The sequence below is a fragment of the Octodon degus genome, unplaced genomic scaffold (genome assembly GCF_000260255.1).
Source record: "Octodon degus isolate 3935 unplaced genomic scaffold, OctDeg1.0 scaffold00259, whole genome shotgun sequence".
Classification (NCBI taxonomy): Eukaryota; Metazoa; Chordata; class Mammalia; order Rodentia; family Octodontidae; genus Octodon; species Octodon degus.
The window spans coordinates 2,626,826-2,646,690 of NW_004524835.1; the positions used below are offsets into that span (position 1 = coordinate 2,626,826).

A 19,865-nucleotide genomic window follows, 5' to 3' on the forward strand; every position below is an offset into this window, starting at 1 on the left:
ATTCAAAGACAAATACTTGAAACACTTAATTCTGTCACTATAAAGAAGATGATAAAATCCATGGTTAAAGAGAAAATTTCACCTTTTGCTCAGTGTAGTTATGGTGATTATTAGTTCTGTTCTCTCCATATCTGTACCTCCCAGGTACAGATACAAGCACTGTTTGTATTTTTGGCCACATTGTGACTGGCGGGTCCATGAGACTGGTTATAGATAGTTACTTGTGAGCAAAAGTTATTGCTCACAGTTGTATATCATTTTTAGGCCAGAGTACCTATTTTTCAACTGTCATGATTTTTTTTTTTTTTTTGGCGGAACCGGGGATTGAACTCAGATCCTTATGTTTGCCAGTCAAGCGCTTATCCTACTACTGAGCCATCTCTCCGGCCCCGATTGTTATGAATTCTATGACTAACTTTATGTCATGATGAGTGGTAATGTTAAACGTGCTGGTTGCCTTGTCACCTTGAAATCTAGTATAAAAAGTTATAGAACAAAACCTTTGGCCAACATGTTACATAATGAGAAATAAAACCTTGATATTACAAATGTCAAGATTGTGTGATTGTTAAAATAGTAGAGTCTAAGTTATATTAACAGAATTGGAAAGGTTAATTTTTTTTTATTTTTGTATTCTAGGACAGGGTGTACAGGGTGCACAGGTTCTCACTGCATTGACCAGCCTCCTAGTGATCCACCTGTTTACAGCCTCCCAAGAGCTGGGATTACAGGTGCATGCCACCATGTTCAGTCTCAATTGCCGTCTCAGCACACCCCAGGAGCAGGGCTGGCATGGCAGGCCTGGGAATCGAACACCTGGCCCCTGCACCTGCTTGCAGGCACTAAATCTGCTGAGCTATTTGGCCAGCCAAAAGCTTAATTTTAAATTGAGATAAATATACTTTCTGGGCCAGGGAGATAGCTCAGTAGAAGAAGCGCTTGCCTTGCAAGCACAAGGGCCTGAGTTCAATCCCCAGTTCTGAAAAAAAAAAACAAACAAACCTATTTTGGGGGCTGGGGAGATAGCTCAGTAGAATAAGCACTTGCCTGACATGTGCAAGGGCCTGAGTTCAACTGCTGGTTCTTACAAAAAAAGATATTATACTTTCTGGGTATAAAATCATAATATTAATATGATGACTAGAACAGAAAATAAAATTTTCTATATCAAGAAAACAAATTTGAAAGAAACTATTATGTGCCATGATTGTTCTAGATTCAAAATAATCATTTAAGTGTAACTGCTGGGTACATCTCATATTGTTGGACTCTACTTTGTTGTACTCTGCAAATGTTGCATTTTTTTACAAACTTATAATTTGTGGCAACTCTACACTGAAAAAGTCTATCAGTACCATTTTCTTAACACCATGTTTCACTTTATGTCTTTATATCACACTTTGATAATTCTTACAATATTTCTAACACTTCTATTACTATTGGATCAGTTATAGTGACCTGGGATTAGTGGTCTTTCATATTACATATTGTAATCATTCTGGGCCACCATGAAGCACGCAATATATAACAGTGAAATTAAGCAATAAATGTTCTGACTACTCCACAGAATGGCCTTGCCAACATCTATTTCTTTTTCCTTTCTCTCTCCCTCTTCCTTTCTACTTGACCTCCCCTCTTTCCCTCTCTCTCCTCTCACAGCCTATGTCCAATACACAACAATAATGAAAGCCATCCCATCAATAGCTCTACATTGGCTACTAAGTGTTCAAAAAGGAGAAGACTCATGCTTTTCATTTAAGTCAAAAGCTAGGCCTCTTATATCAAACAACCAAACTGTGAATGTAAAAATAAAGTACTTGAGAAAAAAATTCAAGTGCGATTGCAGTAAACACAATAAATCTTAATAAAGTGAGACAGTCTTATTGCTCATATGAAAAAAGACTTGGCAATCTGCATAGATGATCAAGCCAGCCACAACACTTCCCTAAATAAAAATCCCTCCAAAATAAAAGCTTAATCTATAGTAAAATTCTAATATTGTTCAATTATGTGAAAGCTGAGAGGTGGTGGAGCTGTAGACAAAAATATTTGAAGATAAAAAACCCAATTCTTTATGTCTTAGGAAAGAATCCATCTCCATAGCATTAAAAAAAATGAGGCAGTAAGTGCTGATACAGAAACTACAGCAAGTGGCTAAACATCAGATTGCAATGTAAACAATCTTGTACTAAAAAAATGCTATCTAGGACCTTGATATCTAGAGAGGATAAGTCCATGACTGCTTTTAACACTTCAAAGGACAGGTTTTGTTTTTAGAAACTAATACAGGTTCTGATTCTAGCCACAGCCAAAATTCATTTACCATTCCTAAAATGCTAGGAATGTTATTCCTCTATAAATGGAATAACAAAAGCACAGCTTCTTACAATATATGTTGTTGAAAATTTTAAGCATATTGTTGACATTACTGGTCAGATAACAAGAGATTACTTGCAAAATATTACTATTAATAGACAAATTACTTGGTCATCTAGAATTCTGAAGAAGATATACAATGAGATTAATGTTTTTATGCTAACACAGCACATATTGTGTATCCCACAGATAAAAGAGACATTTTAACTTTCACGTCTCATTGTTTTAGAGATATATTTGTTTAAGGCTATGACTTATACAAACTATGATTCTTCTGGCAGACCTAGACAAAGCACATTGTAAACACTGTGGAAAGGATTACTGATTCCAGATGCCATCAAGAATATTTCTGATCCAGTGAAAGAGGTCAAAGCATTAACATTAACAGGAGTATGAAAGAAGTTGATTTGAGCCCTTGTGGATAGATTTTGAGTTACTTAAGACCTCAGTGGGAGAAACAATGTACATGGTGGAGATAGTAGGAAAACTTAGAAGTGGAGCCTGAAAATTTGACTGAATTGCTACAATTTCATGATGAAAGCTCAGTGGATGAGAAGCTGCCTTTTACAGATGAAGAAGGAAAGTGGATTCTTGAGATGGAATCTCCAGGTGAAGATTCTAAGAACACTGCTGAAATTACAATAAATATTTTAGAATATCACAAGAATGTAGCTGATGAAAGAACAGCAGGGACTAAGAGGATGTACTCTAATTTTGAATGCTGCTTTAGGTAAAATGTTCTCTTACAACATAGAAAGCTACGGAGACATACTTCATTAAAAGGAAGGTTGATCAATACAGAAAAATTCATTTCTTTTTTCTTTACGAAATTGTTGCCCAGTACCACATGCCATACTGGCCCTGCCCCTGGAAGCACTGAGCCTGCAACGGAGTTTGGGTGGTGGCACATGCTTGTAATCCCAGTTCTGGAGAGGCTTAAAACAGGAGGATCACTATGAGTCCGAGCTGCATAGTGAAACCTTGTACCAAATACATAAATTTTAAAAAAAGAAGAAATTGACATATATCACTCTAACATTTGTCGTTCATCAGCATAATCAGCCAATAGCCAAAAAAAAAAACTTTCTATCAGCACAAAGATTATGAATGATAAATCTCAGATCATTAGCAATCTTTTTTTTTTTTTTTTTTTTTTGTGAAACCGGGGATTCAACTCAGGCCCTTGCATTTGCCAGGGAAGCACTTATTCCACTGAGCCATCTCCCCGGCCCAAGTAGCAATTTTAAACCACATATGTAGAGTGCTTTCTTTGATATAATGCCATTCCACATTTTGTAACTACAGTATAGTATACATATAAGTTCTATAAACACTTGGACATTAAAAACTATGAGAATTTTGTGATATGTGCTTTATTGCAGTTATCTCATCTGCAATATGTACATGGTATGTATAATTTAAAAGGAGGTACTGTGCTCTTTTTTTTTTTTTTTTAGTTCCCAATAGAATTGACTAGAATGCATTAGGGACCACATCAATTAAATTATCTACCCCTAAAATTGTTACAGTAGATCCTATGAAGCACCATTGTTAGTTTTAGTCTATTATTCAAAATCATCAAGACTACCTGAAACCATAAGGGTTTTTAATCATTTAATTAGCTCTCTCATTACATAAGCTTTTTCTTCTTGTTATAATCAAATCAATTAAAATTCAATAAGATAAGACATAGAACACAGATCCAAAAACTGCAATTACAGACCTATCTACATGTTGGTATTAATCCATCAATCTGGTTAACCAACTTCATATAAAACATTTAGGTATAATGAAAACAATTTAACTAACTTATGTTGGCACATTTTGTCATGAGATAAATTACCCTTTCATATTGATATGTCAGTTTAATAATTGTACCAAACACAAATAATAGACTTGCTTCATCTGATTTGCTCCAAGATATAGTACATTAAATTATGCATCCAATGAACTTATGTTGTGCCTCAACTGGTGATACAGAAAGCTAACATGATAAACATATCTCCCTAATAAATGACCATGGTCAGTTAAATAAGAAATAACAATAAAGGATTTTACATGCAATAAAAGAATACAGTTTTGAGAACAAAGAAAAAAAATAAACCTCATGTTTATGAGAAACAGAAAACTTTCTGGAGAAAGTGATTGCTAAATTTCCAGAAAATGATTCTGGAGCATGACAGAAAGGAATGTTCCAGAAACAAGCAATAATGGCCAGCAAGATAGCTCAGCAAACTAAAGGCCTTCTTAGGCCAGTGCAGGGACCAGGGTTCAATCCCTGGCATCACAGGCCATGCTGACCCTACCCCTGGGTGCACAGAGCCAACCACCGAGACCAGGTGTGGTGGCACATGCCTGTAATCCCACTGCTGGGGAGGCTGAAAACAGGAGGATCACTAAGAGTCCAAGCTGAGTAGTAAGACCTTATAGCAAATACATTTTTTACAAAGAGGTAATAACATTGGCAAAGGCTCATAGTTGACAGATTATGATACAGGAGTTAAAATAAAATAACTCCAATGTGGCAAAACACAGAGTATAAAATAGGAAGATGCCTGATAGTGAACAGGTAAAGGGTTGGATCATGTAGAGGTTGAATTTCCTATAGTATGTCTACACATGGGTGAGACAGGAGATTAGGACATGGCAAAGATGGCTGGGGAAGTAAGTGCAATCTTCTAATGACAAAATCCTGGAACATATGCACAGAACAGTTTCCGAAGTCCTACATGTGGACTTCTCAGGAGAATTTGAGCAGGTTGTCCATATGATAGTCTAGACCAGATGTCAGCCTGAGGTGTGGGATCGCAGAACCACTTGCCAGGACCCATATGTAGAAGATCTCATGGATTTCCTCTAGATTCAGATGCCATAAAAAGACACAATTGTCAAGAAGAGCTCACTAATGTGGCTTTCCTCATGATATCCCAGCCTGTGTACAACAGGGGATGCTTTCATGTTGCCTTTTCCTCTTTTACTTAACCCAAGCTCACTCTGCAGAGCCAGTTTCTACAGCACTCTTAATTTTTACATTTTCCAAGAAAATTTGGCACTGCTTTTTGATCGTTTCATTCAATTCATTGTTCCAGACAAGAACTTGGAATCCAACTCCAGAAAAAGATGCAAGTACCACAAAACCCAGTAATATTGATTTGATGAACCACCTTTAGAAAGAGCTACCCAATAACATGGATATTCAAAAAGAAATTTGAGATCTTGATAAGAATCAAAGAAAGAGAAATACCACATGCCCCCCATAGATCATGGAACATGTAAGCCCATAGTCACCACAGATGGTATGCACCCCTGTGTGGTAGTCACCCTTGGCCACCACCCCAATGAATTCCAAGCCATCGCCCTAGCTATGGCCACCCAACTCTGAGCCCCTTTCAGTGTTTTATTTCCCCTCAGCACAGGGCAGCAGATGAGCCAACCAACCAATCAACCAATCTAATTGTGGTTAAAGCCAATGCCCCTGGAGAGAAGATAGCTCCAGAAAAAAATAATAATCTGGGCCTGAAGTGCTTTCTTCCACAAAAGCCCTGGGATATTTAAGCTACAAAAGTAGAATGGGCTTTTACTTTCAAAGTGAATCTTTCACATCTTGCTAGAGATGGAGAAGAAACCCAGTGCATTGCCCTCATACTACTAGAGAGTGTTTAATCAGGCACTATTTTGTTCAGGGGTAAATTAAGACTGAGCTACCAAATAACTACATAACAATTGCATTCAGTTTTTCTAATAGTATCCTTGGACAGTAACTGGATGAGACACAAGCACAGGAGACTGTGAGTGGGGCTACATATTAATTTCCTGAGGAGTTTACTTACAAGCCAAAAAAGAAGCCAAGAAAGATATACACTTCAGTTTCTATACAGAGAAATTAGGTCATACACAAGAGGCTTTCAGAGGCAGCTAGATATGAAAGTATTCACATTAAATCCAGAAGTCTGCTTAGACCCCTAACCTACTGCCTACATCCAGCAGAGATCAGTGTGATCTGATGACTTTCTCCATCTACCAACATGAGCAAGGATGTATTTCAGCAAGAAGGGTTGTCACATTTGGGGATATATAAACAGAGGGTCCTGGAATAAGGTGGAGAAAGTATATTAGCAACCTATAGACTATAAGGTTAAGTGGAGAAAATTGTGACTTGCTAGATTCCAAAACTGCATATCATGGGTGATGCATCATTGATTAAAAAAGATGACTTTTTTAACTTAATAATTTTTAATTAATTTTTTCCTTATTGGTTTTTAGGGACTGGGGATTTTCCTTTTTTCTTTCATTTTCTCTTATTGTTTATATTTCATATTTTTCTTTTTTCCTTTATTTCACATTCTGTTTTCTTTGTTAACTTTAATAATATTAATTTCCTTTTACTCTTCCACAAAATCTTTTTATCTCACTTTTAAATCCTTCACCTCAAACTCTATTAATTCATTTTTCAAATTCTACTTTATTCTTCAGTTCACCAAATTCTTTATTCTTACAGTATAACCTTCAAGTTTTATGAATCTTTAAACAGATTACTCTATAAGATTACAAGATCACTTTGCCTTGAAGATTTGTGTTAAGGAGTCTGTTGTGACTCTGTTGGGGCTTTCCTTCATAGGTAATCTGTTTCTTTTTCTAACAGCTTTTTAATATTCTGTTCTTGCATTGAATTTCTGAAGTCTTGACTAGTATATGCTGTGGGGTAGATTCTTTTGATCATGGATAATTTCAGTTCTATATGCCTAACTTAAGTGTATGTTAATTTATTTTCCCTTGCTTGAGAAATTTTCTTCCATCACTTCTATGAAGGTGTTTATATTTCATATGTGCTACGGCCTGCTTTTTCAGTGATGCTGATCAATCTTATCCTTCATTTCTCATCTCACAGATGTTGGATTGATTTTGTTATAGTCCATGCTATATCTAACAAATCATTTCATGATCACCAATCACAATCCTGTCTTCTGTATTTAGTCTTCATATTGGCTCATTCTATTGCACATATGAAATGTAATAATTAATGTCCTTGATATCTGTTTGAATCCTTTTGTGGATTTCATTTCTTTCCTATGTTAGGCATTCATCATTTCCATCATTTTTTAAAGATCCTCTAATTTTTTATCTGTATCTTCTCTAGAGTCAATAAGCATCACCTGAATTATGGTCACCTTCTCTGTAGTTATCACCGAAATTATTTCTGGTTTGATTTTTATAGAGACTCATTCTTTTGCTTTTCTACTTCTGCTATGTCCACTTCAGAGAATGTAGATGGGTGGCTTTTAAGTTTTTCACCTCATTGCTCCCTCAGGTTTCACTCAATGTGTTGGAAGTCTGGGTTTGTATCTCGTTTTAGTATGTTCTCATTTTCAATTTTTAAAGTTGATTTCTCAGACAGGACAATAAATTGGTGTACCTATCTGGCTTTTGCAGTTTAAGTCTATGTCAAAATATTACCTCTTCAATTTATTGGGGATGAGAAGCTGATCCCTATTTGCCTTTGGTTCCTTGGCACTAGCCTATAGTGTTTTTTATGACCCTCATGCAATCTAAGTATTGGTATACCAGAAAGAACAATTGATTAGAAAAACTGTATCACCTTGGCTAAAGTAGTGCAATTAGCAATAACTATAGCATCAAACACAGCTTAGAAAATGATGACATATATTACTATTGATTTCCCACCTTTAACAATATGAACTAGATTTATGGTTATATAAATAAAATCTAAAACAAACCTGAAAATTATATATAGTAAATATGCACCCAGTATAGCAATTTTACCCTCAGGGGAAAGCTATCAGTCTAAAATCAAGAAAGAGACAAGGATCTCTACTCTCACCACTCTTGTTCAATACAGTCCTAGAGACATTGGCCCGACCAATTGGACACAAGAAAGAAATAAAAGGAATAATGACTGGAAAGGAAGAAATTAAATTATCATTATTTATAGTTGATACATTTTACACAGAAGACCCTACAAAGTCCATCAAATGATGGTATATTTAATATCCAAATTCAGTAGAATACATGAATACAAAGTTAAAATTCAAAAATCAAAAGCATTTTTGTACTCAAATAACAAGATCACTGAGAGAGAAATTAGAGAAAACACACCATTCATAATACTGTAAAAAACACCTAGTAATCAATCTGAAAAAGGACATAAAAGAACTTTGCATTAAAAATGTCAGTACTCTGAGAAAAGCATTCAAAGTGGACACCAGAAAATGGGAAGATATCTCTTATTCTTCAATATGAAAAACAAATAGTCCAAATGGCCATACTTCCAAAATTATCATAGAGATTTAATGCAATATCAACCAAAATATCAATAGAAAAATCTCACAGAATTAGAGAAAACAATTCTAAAATTCATTTGTAATCATAAGAGATCTAGAATATCAAAAGTACTGCTGGGCATCAAAGGAAGGCAGGGGTATCACAATCCTTGGCTGCAAATCTTACTACAAAGCTACTGTGATAGGAACAGTATGGTACTGGCAAAAAAACAAAAATATACCTGAGGATAAACTGAACAGATTAGAAGATGTAGAAATAACTTCCAATGTTCTTGGCTACCTTATCTTTGACAAAGGAGCCAAAAACCTTCACAAAAGAAAAATAGCCTCTTCAATAAATGGTGCTGGAAAAATAGGCTTTTCACAGGATTAAAAGTAGAGTCACATCTTTAAACATGCACTAAACTAAACCTGAAATGGATCAAATACTTAAATGTATGATACTATATATATATATATATATATATATATTATCAATATTTTTTTAAATGAAAAAAGGGAGTAGGCAGATAGCTCAGCTATCTAAGCACCTGCCTGGCAGGCACAAAGTCCCAGGTTCCCCCACTACCACATGTCATGCTGGCCCCAGAATCCCAGGTGCACCTAACCAGCCATGGTGACACACATCTGTAATCCCAGCACTGGGAACATTGAGAAAGAAGAATCACTATGAGTCTGGGCTGCACAGTGAGACCCTGTACCAAATAAATAAATAAATAAATAAACAAACAAAAAAAAACCTTTTAAAAATTTTTTTCTGCAGCACATTTCTTAAAAAAAAGAAATTCAAAATGAAAAGAAAAAGAAACAGACATTACTGAAACAATCATTGAAACCTTTGATCAGCCTGGGCCCAAAGCAGCATGAATGACTGAAAGTGGATCTGGTAATTAATCCATGCAGAAATGCTATCACAATACCCAAAAATGAGGGGAAATGTCTTCCCAGCCCAGCTGCACGGAGCCCCAACCTCAGTGAGAAATTAATTTAGTAGAGAAAATAGAGACAATGAGCTGGGCACAGTGGTTCATATATGTAATCTCAGAACTCTGGGAAACTGAGGCAGAAGAATCCCAAGTTTGAGATCAAGCTAGGAAATTTAGTGAGACTGTCTCAAAATAAATAAATACATAAATATGAAGTGCTCACTGAGTTCAAAAAAGGTTTACTTAAACAGATAATGAACTTATGCAAAACAATTGGTAAGATAACAGAAGACACTAATTAAAAGGTAGCTGAGCTAAACCAAATTTTACAAAATATGAGTGATCAGTTTACTAAAAATTAGAGTCCATGAAAAGGTACTAAACAGATTCTACTGAAAGTATATACAAAAGAAGCAATCAGTGTGAGAGCATACGGTCTGATACAAGAGAAATGGCTGTTATCAGAGACCAATTACTCAGGGATAACTTGAAAACAAGAGAGCATGAAAAATGGAAACAACAGTTGTCAGATGATACCAAGAAGACCACTCTAAGATTAATAGAAATTAGTGAAAAATTAGAAGGCAGAACAAGTGACACAAAAAGTGTTCAAAGAAATAAGAGCATAAAAATTTCCAAATATGGGGACATTTTTACCTTAGAGAAAATCAAAACATGTAGAATGCCATAAAGTCATGATTACAAAAGAGTCTCCATAATACATCATTGTTAAAATCCCAAAAGTGCAACAAAGTGCAAAAAAAGCTTAGAGGCTGTTAGAGATAATCAATTATTTACTTGTAAGTAATCTGAATAGAATTATAGCAGATGTCAATATAACTCTGTAACAAATAACTGGACAGAGAATCATCAAAAATAACAGAACTCAACCAAAACTTTGAACAGAATACCATTCAAGAACAGAATGAACATTATTCCTCACAGCACAAGAAATGTTCTCCAAAAGAGACCATATCATATCCAGGAAAGCATGTTGAAGTAAATGCAAGCCATTAAAATTATCGCTGCATGCTATCAGATGATAGTAAATGAAATAGAAATTAATGGAAAAATAAACTACAGAAATTATCCAAATTTATGAAATTAAAACAATAACATCAGACAAGGTCCAACCAGAAAAGGAAAACTACAGACCAACATCTCTAATGAACATAGATGTTAGAACCCTAAATGAGATACTGGCAAACATGATGCAATAAATCATTAAAAAGATATACGTCATTATCAAGTGGGCTTTATCCCAGGAAAGTAATGATTGTCCAATATATGTAAATCAGATATCCCATAAGCCAGATATCCCAGATTAACATATGCCATAAGCAAAAGCAACTACAAAAACCACATGACCATCTCAGGTAGAGAAAATCCTTTGACAAAATGATATATACATTCATTCAAAACAACAGTAGAAAACAGGTATAAAAAGAGGTGGGGGCAGGGAGATAGCTCAGGAGAATAAGCGCTTGCCTGGCAAGTGCCAAGCATGAGTTCAATCTCTGGTTCTGCCAAAAAAAACAAATAAATAAATAAAATAAAAGAACAAATTCCATAATGTTCACTCTTTGTCTCTCTGTCTGTCTGACTCACTCTCTCTCTCTCTCTCTCTCTCTCTCTTTCTCTCTCTTTCTCTAATTACTCAGGGATAACTTGAAAGCAACAAGAGACCCTATTTTTATTAATTATTCCTATTAATTCCTCACAGCACATGAAATTTTCTCCAAAATAGACCATATCCTATCCAGTAAAGCACGCTGAAGTAAATGCAAGCCATTAAAATTATTGCTGTATGTTATCAGATGATAGTAAATGAAATAGAAATTAATGGAAAAATAAATAATTAATAGAAATAGTATCTCCCTATGCAGTTCAGGCTGGCCATGAACTCACTTTGTAGCCCAGACTGGTCTTGAACTCGCAATGATCCTCCCGCTTCAGCCTCCCAATTACAGGTATAAGCCACAACGCCCAGCTCAGTAGTGTTCCTTCACCATAATAAATTCAGTGAGAAAGAAATTAGGAAAACAATACCATTCACAGCAGCATCAAGAAAAATTAAACACTTAGAAATCAACCTAATCATGGAAAACTACGGCACTCTCAAAAAGCAGGTTACAGAGAACATTAGAAAATAGAATGAGAGAGACCACTAGATCTGACCGACTGGGGCTGTGGGGAACTTGACTTCTCTAGAAAGCAGAGAACGGAACCAGTGGCATGGTGGGCCTGGAACTCATGTCGAACCAGGGCTACTGGGTAGATGGGTGACACGCTGGGGAGCTGCACAAGATCCAGGCACAGATGGGTGTGTTTGCATAGGTCGACAGCCTGACATACACCAAGCAGGGCAACACAAAGGTGCTGGCCATGGTCTATGGGCAGCATGAGATTCGGGGCTCCCATTCTCCGGCAATGCCTGACCGTGCCCTAGTGAACTGACAATATAGTTCACCAACCTTCAGCACAGGTGAGGGCAAGCAAAGGCCACATGAGGACCAGAAGTCCTGTGATATGGGCCTTCAGCTACGCCAGACCTTTGAGGCAGCCATCCTCACACAGCTGCACCCACACTCCCAGATTGGTGTCTATGTGCAGGTGCTACAGACAGATGGTGGAACATACACAGCTTGCGTGAATGCAGCCACGCTGGCAGTGCTAGATGCTGGGATACCCGTGTGGGGCCTTGTGCGTGCGTGCTCAGCTGGCTGTGTGGACTGCACCACTCCGGCAGACCTCACTCATGTGGAAGAAGCAGCTGGTGGTCTCCAGCTAGCCCTGGCCCTGCTGCCAGCCTCAGGCCAGATCGTACTACTTGAGATGGATGCCCGGCTGCATGAGGACCATCTAGAGTGGGTGATAGAAGCTGCTGCCCAGGCTGCCTGAACCGTGCATACACTGCTGGACCAAGTGGTCCTACAGCATGTGCATGAAGCCACTGTCTTGCTGGGGGACTAATTACCTGGCCACCCAGAAAAATAAAGCCTGTTTTCAGCTCAAAAAGAAAGAAAAGAAGAGAAATAAAGAATATAGAATGATATGCCCTATACCTGAATAGAGAAAATACTATCAAAATGGTCATATTTTAAAACTAATACAAAAACTTGACACAATTAAATCAAAATAACAACAATATTTTTAAAAACCAGAAAATAGGACTGTAAAATTCATAGGAAACCAAAAGAAATCCAGAAAAACAAAAGCAATTCTGGAAAGCATGAACAAAGCAGGAAGCATCACAATCCCAGATTTCAAATTATATGTTATAAAGCTATAGTGATGAAGCTAGCATGATACTGATGCAAAATACATGTGTGTCAACCACAAAGAATATAAGGTTGTAGACATTACCCCAAGCACATTCAGTTGTCTGATCTTTGACAAAGGGACCAAAAATATATGCTGGAGAATAGATACTCTCTTTATTGAATGGTGCTTGGAAAACTAGTTATCCACATGCAGAAGATTGAATCTCGAGTTGTATCTCTTATCATGTATTAAACTAAAAGCAAAATAGTTCAAAGACCTGAATGTTAAACAAACATTTAAATGGCTGAAAGTTAGAATGGGTAAAAGTATTGATGACATAGGCATAAGAAATGAGTTTCTGGGGCTGGTGGGATGGCTCGGTGGTCTGGGGCACCTACTTGGAGCGGGCTAGGCTAAGCAAAGCACAGGGACCCTGGTTCAATCCCCCAGCACCACATGCCAGCCAGCCCTGCCCCCTGGTGGGCTGAGCTGGCCACGCACACACTAAATAAATAAATAAATATTTGAAAAAAAAAAAAGAAATGAGTTTCTGAAAAGGACCCCAATTGAACAAGAAATAGCATCAAAATCAACATAGAGATTTATGGGCCAGGGAGATAGCTCAGCAGCTTAAATGCCTGCCTGGTAAGCACAAGATCCCAAGTTTGATCTCCAGTACCACAAAAAATTATGGAATCATAACAAAATTACATCTGCACAACAAAGGAAGCAAACAACTGTGTAAAGAGACAACTGATAGAATGGGAAAACTGCATTATTCCTTGGTAAGAGCAGTATCAGGCATAATGGAGATTCAAAAACATTAGACTCCTCAAAATAAAAAAAACACTAAAATGGGTCACTAAAATAGAGATTTCTCAGAATAAAGTCCAGAGATTTGTCCATTAGAAAAATGCAAATTAAATAACACTGAGATTCCACCTTACTCCAGAAAAATAGCTATCATCAACAAATCAAATAACAAAGATTTCTGATGAGGCTACAGGAGAAAGGAACCTTTCTATATTGTTTCTAGGAATTTACACACTTACAATCACTATGGAAATCAGTACATAGATTCATCGAGTAACTAAAACTAGAAATACTTTTCCACCGAGCTATTTCCATTATAAGTATCCTTCTGAAAGACTTAATATATTATATTGCAATAGCTTTTGCATACCTATGTTTATAGCAGCACCATTCCTAAAAGACAAATCCAGAAAGCAAGCCTACATGGCCCTCAAAAGATGAATACATGAAAAAAGTGTGGTACTTACATACAATGGAGCTGTACCATGTGACATAGGAAGAATAAACCTGAGTCATTTGTAGGAAAGTGAACATACCTTAAGAACACAATGTTAAGTGAAATAAATCAGACACAGAGCTTAAATATTATATTGTTTTGCCTATGAGAAATTTAAAAGGTAAAAAAAAAGTCAAAAAGAAAAAGAAAACAATCAAAAATAAAAAAGAGATGGGCAGGTTCAGTGTTGCTTGTAAAGCAACACAGGGATGGCAGAGGATTAATGTGCCTGCAAGCAAGTGCAGGGGCCCGAGGTTCCATCCCTGGGCCTGCTACACCAGCCCCACCCTTGGGGCACACTGAGAGGGCAATCAAGACTGGGTGTGGTGGCGTGCATCTGTAATCCCAGCTCTTGGGAAGCTGTAAACAGGGGATCACTATGAGTCTGATCCAGTAGTGAGACCCTGAACACCCTGTAGACCCTTCCGTAAAATACAATAAATAAATAAATAAATAAATAAGAGGGCTACAAGACAAAATTGGAGAGAAGCCAAGGGAATAGCATATTTCAAGACTGTCAACTACGTTAACTGACAATAAATAATCAATTGTGTTGCTGTTGACTAAAAGGTATATTTTATATTTAGCTGAAAATAGCCTACTAGCCAGAAGAAATTTGTCAAAAGGGTAGTAGCCTAACAGGATAAGTAGCATAGCAAGAATCAGACTATACAAAATAAAGAGTTAATTAATTAAATACATAGGTAGAAGAGTTAGGAGAGAAAATGCTCAAAAGATTAACTGACAGGAAATGAGAGACAAATCAAGGGTAGAGCATGGAGTCTGTCATTTTGTAAAATTAAACTGCCTTTTTTTCATACTAGTGGATTGAGTTTACAGATTTTCAGACTATTAATGTCTTTTTATAATATCAAAGAGACATGTAAACAAGTTTTAAATCATGAGGGAGGGTACTCTCATTCTGAAAAAAAAAAAAAGAATGTGTGAAGAAAATCCAAAAGGGGTTACTCTACAGAGCAAGAATAGCAAAGATAGTAACTCATACGTTGGTTCAGGAACTCAATTTTCTCCATGATTCTGGTCACAAACTGAACTAGATAAGAAGTCAATCAAATTTCTCCACAAGGTCAACAATGAACCTAACCATTAAATTTTGATTCTCCTTCAACTTGGTTTTCTGCCAAATCATGGAAAGAATTAAGTTTTCTAAGCAAGGTACCACTACAAATGTACAAAGTGAGTTTCTGGAGCTCTAGTGAAAAGATGTACCATATACCTGAGTATTTTCTGATATTCAGTTAGAAATTAAAGAAAAAAAGATGTGAAAAGAATAAATTTATAGGTTTATGATGGGAAGTTGCTGTCTTGAGGCATTTAAATTCTCCTTGAAACAGTTGATAAATTAATCTGTAAGGAAGAAAAGTTTAGAGGTTTGATAATGCACAATTTAATAGTTAAATAGAACATTCTGAGATTTTCTATCACCAGATGCTAAGGTTACCCATATTCATTGGGTAGTCAAGTCAACTTGGATGGCACTTTTGTGAGTTTTTGTTTTGTTTTGTTTTTGATAGCAGGAATCAAACTCACCTTCTGGTGCTTGCCAGGAAGGCACCGGCCCCTGAGCTACAATCCTCTGCCCAGATGTCATCTTTTTGTTTTTCCTTTTGTCGTATCTATTGTGTTTGACCATATCTAATATTCTTCTGCTTCTATTTTATGACTTAGTTTTAGGAGATTTTCAATAGCAACTTAGTGATAGTACTTTTAAGTCATCTCTTCAGTTTGCTACGATACAAATCAAATGTTCTAATCTCATTAGCCCTTACACATTTTTCTTTCTAAATTTCATTCTGCTGAAGATTAATAATGTTTTAAGAAATAACTTTACCTCGTCATTATGCAACATATGGGGAAGCTTAAGTTTACTTAGTTAAGTAAATTTTAATACAATAAGCAGACAATTGGAAGCAAAACAAGTAATCCACAATTTATAATTTCTTTTCTATTGAGAATTAATGACATTAAATTAACTTCATAATTTCATTGGTTGCTAGGTGTAAGTCTTGAAGCTACACTTAGGCTAAAGAAAAGTATGGGTATGTCTTTCCTTTTCCATTCTTTTTCTTCTTTTAATTTTCAAAATTGAGCAAATTTATCTTCTGCCCTCCCACTAACTTTCACTGTCACCACAAAGCAGGAACAATGGCATCTGTCTTCTTTAAATTAGTTTCCCTACATTTATTTTTCTGAAGAAATGATTGCAGAAGTTTTCTCCCTTTCCCTTTAAAACACCCCATTTCTTAAACTCTTCAGGCTCACAGCTACCAAACGCCGCAACAAATGTAATTGATCTTGAAAGTGCAACGACTTAAGAAAGGTAAAATTCGGATCCTTGGTAAGGTGAATCGACTTTAGTCTTTTAGGAAATCAATTCAACAACTAAACAGTGCATCAGCTTACAATAATTTTTATTGCAATCATCCAGATTATTGGCCTGAAAAAAATCTTTTTTTTATTTATTTTATATCTTTTTTTTAGGCCAATGATGTTCCCACACCTTTTCAGTATGATAATTTCCTGTAAATGCCTGGTGACACCCTGAGATTTTCCTAACTGTTTCTTACAGATCTTCAAAAATCTTATCTCTTCAGCTAATAGGCTGTATTTGGATTCCTTCTTTTTTTCTAATAAATACTAGTAGCATCTATCAAGTCAACACTAATTTTTAAAAATAACAACATGGCAAGGGGAAGATAGCACAGCAGGCTAAAGTGCCTGCTGAGGCAAGTGCAGGGACCACAGTTTGATCCACCCACACACAAGCGGGGCCAGCCCCACCCTAGGGTAGGCAGAGCTGACCAGAATCTGGGCGTGGTGACACACTCCTGTATTCTTAGCTCAGGGGAGACTTAAAGCAGGAGGATCACCATAAGTCCGAGCTGCACAGTGAGACCCTGTTACAACCAAATACATTTTTAAAAAATAAAAATAACAACATAACTCAATGTTAGAAATCCTGCAGAGAAAAAACCTCATACACTGGATGTGATAATATAAATTGTCATTCATTTTCTGGATAGCAAAGTAGCTGTCAAGGTTACATAATAAGTTTTAAAAATTGCCTAGCTCAGAAAACACAAATATTCATGTGGAAGCATACTGTGGTAGCATTAGTCCTAATAATAAAAACAAATAACATTGAAAAATACAGTAAATGTTGGCTCTCACAGCCAGTACAGTACATTAAGTTCCATAGAGACAGTGCTGGGCAAGTGAAAGCTGGACGGGCACTGGGCGACTCTGTACCTCACTGACAAAAACAAGTAAACATGGGCAAAGGAGCTCCTAAGAAGCCAAAAAGCAAGATGTCATATATAAATTCTTTGTGCAAATTTCAAAGAGTAGCACAAGAAGCAGCACCCAGATGCTTCCGTCAACTTATCAGAGTTTTCTAAGAAGTGCTCAGAGAGGTGGAAAACCACATTTGCTAAAGAAAAAGGAAAATGTGAAGATATGGCAAAAGCAGACAAGGCTCGTTATGAAAGAGAAATGAAAACTTATATTCCTCCTAAATGAGAAATAAAAAAGAAGCTCAAGGATCCCAATGCACCCCCAGAGGCCTCCTTCAGCCCTCTTCTTGTTCTGTTCTGAGTACCATCCAAAAATCGAAGGAGAACATTCTGGGCTATTCATTGGTGATGTCTCAAAGAAACTTGGAGAAATGTAGAATAATACTGCAGCAGATGACAAACAGCCATATGAGAAGAAGGCTGCTAAGCTGAAGGAAAAGTATGAAAAGGACATTGCTGCCTACCGGTCTAAAGGGAAACCTGATGCAGCAAAAAAGGAAGTCGTCAAGACTGAAAAAAAGCAAGAAAAGGAAGAAAGATGAGGAGGAAGAGGAAGAGGAGGAGGAAAAAGAAGATGAAGAGGATGAGGAGGATAAAGAAGATAATGATGAATAAGTTGCTTCTACCGCAGTTTTCCTGTCTATAAAGCATTTAACCCCCCTGTACACAACTAATTCCTTTTGAAGAAAAAAAATTTAAATGTAAGGCTGTGTAAGATTTGGTTTTCATCTTCAGTTGTCCCTGATGCAGCTTATACAAAATAATTGTTGTTTTATTAACTTAATACAATTCTGCAATTGTGAAAAAAGTTGCAACTGTTTTGTTGACCTTCTAAACACTTCTAAATAAGTACAATCTTTTTTACTAAAAAAGAAAATTACTGTAAGTGTTATTATGCCAGTTATAGTATTTCTCCGTTGTGGCAATGATTCTACCATAAAGCAAAAGTTAGGACAAAAACAAAATTTTGAATAATTGGACCTAGTATGTCTTAAAAGATAATCTAAAATGTAACTAAAGATGTATATTCTAATACCCATCCCAGAAATATTTAAACTACCAAGTTTGGAAAAATCCTAATGTTCAATAAGTTATAGCACATAGTGAAATAGTATAACTGACAATCACATGTGCAAACTCCTTAATGGTATTGAAAACACTTTTGACATTGCTAAAATAATTTGAGATATGTAAATAAACCTGCAAATCCAGCATAATATGTATGAAAAGATATACACATTGACTTTAGCAAATCATAGCAAAATATAACAAGCAACTTAAAAGTTCAAAAATTATGTTATAGCTATATACTAAACATTTAATTAATCAGTAAAATAAATAACAATATTACCAAATGTTTATATTATGTGAATTAAAAAACAGGCTACACCCACATCCTGTATCCCCAGGGCGCTGAGCCAGAGAAAGAGTCCTGGCATGGTGGTGCATGCCTGTAATCCCCATGCTGGGCATGCTGAAAATGGGAGGATCACTACTAGTCCTAGCTGTGTAATGAGACCCTATACCAAACATATAAATGTAAAAAAAAGGAAGATTATGAAATTACTAACACTTAACATTTCAACTAATATGTATACACATATACATACTATAGAAGAAAGGTAATATGTCCTTATATTTAAGTGGTGGGCATATAGAGTAGGAGTTTACATTATATTGACTATTTTCCATATTGTTACCAAAACAGACACTTTACATAAAGTATGTATGTTTCAATTTACTAAAGCTAGACAGGAGTCATTACTATTTATTTCACAAGGGTGATTTCAAGAGAATACTACGAAATTTGGTAACTTAAATGAATAGGTAAAATTTGCAAAAAGATAAAACTATTGAAGCTGAATAAAAAAAAATCAAAGCAGACCTCTAAGTAATGTATTAAATAATTTAAAATTTATCAGAAAGAAATGTCAAGGGTCAGATACCCTCACTGGTGAATTGCACCAAACACTAGGAAAGAATTCATGTCCTCTTTACACACTCTTCAAAAAATGTAAGATAAAGGATGTTTCCCAACTCATTCTATGAAACTGCAATTGCTCTGATAACAAAATCAGACAGATAAATCCCAAAAAAACTACAAACTTATCTTACATGAATATATATTCAAAAAAACTTCAAATCATAGTCTAGCAAACTGAATTGTACAACATACAAAATAGAATTTACAGTATATCATCACCAAGTAAGTTTTATCTTAAGGACACAAACTGTACTTGACATCCAGAAATCATCTTAGAATTTTTTAAAAATATATGGGCTGGTGAGATGGCTCAGTGGTCTAAAGCACCTACTTAGAACAAGCTTGGCAAAGCGCAGGGACCGCGGTTCGATCCCCCAGCACCACATGCCAGCC

At 36.1% G+C, this 19,865-nt stretch overlaps 1 protein-coding gene and 1 pseudogene across 1 annotated transcript in view; one reads left to right on the forward strand and one right to left on the reverse strand.

Moving 5' to 3' along the window:
- The window catches only part of Il1rapl2 (interleukin 1 receptor accessory protein like 2), a 1,644,749-nt gene that overhangs the window by 1,506,948 nt on the left and 117,936 nt on the right, over positions 1–19,865 (reverse strand). The window lies entirely within an intron of this gene.
- On the forward strand, positions 11,837–12,574 carry LOC101572639 (annotated as a pseudogene).